Here is a 3,430-nt window from a genome sequence, read left to right as displayed (position 1 = left end):
TTTTTTTTTTTTTTTTTTTTTTTTTTTTTTTTCGTTTTGTGACAGAACGACGCCAGGCAGTTGCTTTTAAAATTTACAAAGAGGAAATGAAAATGAATAAATTAGTCTACACCATATAGATGTTTGCGTTTGCGTGTGCGTGTGACTATAACGTTGTGATTGATTTTATCTATGCTATTAGAAATTGAATGTAAAATCATTTCTATTGCTATAAAACTAAGCACGACTGCTTGTAATTGTAATTTTCTCTAGAGTCAAATGGATTAAGTGACAACGTAATATCCATTACGCTCTAATTGTGCTAAAGACAAATTGTTTTTGCCCGGATTCTCTTACGCATTTTCTCTTTTATTGTAATCGCGTTAAAGCGTTAAAGTAATGAATATTATAAAAATGATAACGAAACAATTCAATTTATAATAAAGTCAAAGATATCGTATAACTAATAGCAACAGTAATCGGTATAAAGATTTCGTATAAGCTCGACGATGTGCTTTACTTCCTTTGGACGTTTCACGTTCACGTTTACCATGCAATCGCCCGAAACATTTCCCAATTTATTAAAAAAATCTTTATTTCGCCAGCGATAAAGCAATTTAAAGTGCTTTAGTCTAGATTTACTAGCAAGCCTTCGCCAAGCAACGAAAATTGATCTTGAATTCTGGAAGTTTTAGTAATCGATTGAATTTATTAATTGTACGGGATCTGACCATGTCAACGCACTGTATGTTCAGCGAAAGCATGTTTAAGCTTATTGTCTGTTATAAGATGGTCTTTGACTTGGGCAAACTTGCGGCGGACTTTCTTGTAACCGGAACAAAATGACCGAGAGCTTTACGAGAAGCATGTATAGAAAAAGTCCCGTATATGGTATGCAATTTCTGCTAGTGACCATATCCGAATGCAGGACAAACTCTGGACAATGTAATAAACGTATGTACGAACATATGTGCGATACAAAGAGGCAAACGAATAAGAAGCGGAAACACAAATGTAACAAACATGCGGACAATCAGATGAATAATAGGATGAATAGATCGATTAACAACGGGACGAATAGGTAAACTGAGGTCAGAATAAACAGATGAACTAAGATGTGAAGGAAAATATGGAAAGAGAATGAACGAAATTACGGATGAACACACTCGCCGTAACATATTGGTGAAAAGGTGATAAAATGACAAACGGACAAAATGCCAGACAAAGACGTGGACTAGCAGAACTACTAGGATGCAAATGAAAAGACAGGCAAATAGGTGAGCTAAGACGGGAAGGAAAATACGGAAGTAGGGCGAAAAAAAATGATGAATAGAATTGCAAATGGACAAAGAGACAGACTCAAAATTGGAAAGACGATTTAGCAGCACAGACAGGCAAAAGTTCTTACAACAAGCAAAGAACTTCTTTCAAGGGTATTTGGTGATTTCGGTGTTTTTGAAGCCATCGTAGAGCGTTGATGTATATAGAAATAAAAGATGTATATAGAAATTAAATCAAAAAAGGGGAGGATTCGTGTTTGGATTTACGTCGTGCACGTGTTTTACAAAAAATAGCAAACTGTCATAAAATAAAAAAGCAATTCTTACAGTTTGCTACGAGGACGTCGATAATAAACCGTAATAAGAGAAATGCATTTACGGCTTTTTATCGTACACTAGACATTACAGTTTACAAAATATTGCGCCGTTAATTATTTTAAACTGCAACTAATGCCATCAGCATTATATTAAGCGGGAATATCTTCTAGCTTGTTTAACGCTCCACAAGCATGTGAATAGAGACGTCCCTTTTTTGAAATTGACAAGGCGCACAGCAAAAAAAACAAACATATATAGATATATATATATATATATATATATATATATGTATTCAGTAAAGAAATAATTCGGTTTGGTTGGTCCCCTAGTCGATCATCTTTTTAATTCATTTAGACAAATGCTTGCTTACGCAAGTGATATACTACTCATTAAAATGATTGAGATCATCACGCCGATTGAATTTGTTCTTAAGGGGAAAGATCAATCCTTTTATGTTGGCAAACTTAGCCGTGAATAAGTGTGCATTTAAATGCGTTTTAACTGACGCTTTTTCAAATCTTCATGGAAACATATTTTGTGCAATTGCTTGACGGTACATATTTAATAGAAATGTTTGCGATGAAAATTAAAGAAAATATTATTAGAATTCTGCAAAGTAATACATCCGTTATATACGAAACATTTGTGTAAATTTATACATCATATACCCTAAAGCATGATAAGAGTAACTATCCTATTACAAGGTGGTCATTATCATTATGTTGACTCGCAGCCCCATCATTAATTTTTCAACTATAGCAGTGAGACAAAACCGAACCGACAGACAACGGAAGCCAAACAAGCTATAAGACCCATAATCATAAACTTCAACAAGAAAAACAAAAATTTTATTAAACGTTCGTTCTATTGAAAAAGAAGAGCAAAAAATTAATAATAATAAGTTACCAGTTAGAGGATAAGTGTACGTACATATGTTTTACACCTGCATACGTAGCTATATACTTATGCACAATTGATGTCGCTTATATTATATACAGCATTATAATAAGCAAAAAGAAATAAAAAAAAAAATTAAATTCAGCTAACATCGAATTTTCTATACCCGTCAGCTTTATTTAAATCCTTATTCAAACACGAAACTGAAGAAAAAGAAAATTTCGAACGGGTTCCTATCGTTGTGTCTGTTGTAGTCAATGATGAGTTAAAGAAAAAATGAAATTTTTTTTGCGCTTTGGAAAAGAAAAGTGTTTACAGTTTAGATTCTATAATAAGCGTATCTTTTGTCTAAATAACTGCGACTATGATTGACGCTGACAATGACTATGCTTACCGTAGCCGATTAGGCAAACGGTCACTGATGCGCCAGCGCACACATATGAATATGCCTAGATCGATCGATAACTTGTTACCGATTAACACTTTTATAATACAATATTACAAACATTTCTGAGAAACCGAATATGCCCTGATCGTGCGATAGTAAGCATAAAAAGTTATCAACGTCAACGTTAAATGAATGAGGAGGGATGTCGATGGTCGCGTGTATGCATGACTGTGTTATTCATATATTTGTATGTGAGAGTGTACCTTAGTGCATAAAAATAACATCCATAGTAAAGAGATGTAAGCAGAAAGGTCTACTGATATATGTATATATATATATATATATATATATTTGTCCGTATACGTGTCCGTTTAATTTATTGGAAAAAATTATTACAGTCAACTATATGTATGTAGCCCTAATCATTGTACGACGACCCAGCGACCGATAGACCCAGGAAGGCATTTTATGCTTTGCATACGTTTGAATATGTGCACATTCATTATTGCTTGAAGTGATTGCTACGATGCTACGATATGCTTGTTCATTCATTTTACGTATTTGCGCA

This window comes from Glossina fuscipes, unplaced genomic scaffold, assembly GCF_014805625.2.
Source record: "Glossina fuscipes isolate IAEA_lab_2018 unplaced genomic scaffold, Yale_Gfus_2 1, whole genome shotgun sequence".
Taxonomy (NCBI): domain Eukaryota; kingdom Metazoa; phylum Arthropoda; class Insecta; order Diptera; family Glossinidae; genus Glossina; species Glossina fuscipes.
The sequence above is the reverse complement of the archived record's forward strand: the minus strand, read 5'-3'. Positions refer to the sequence as shown.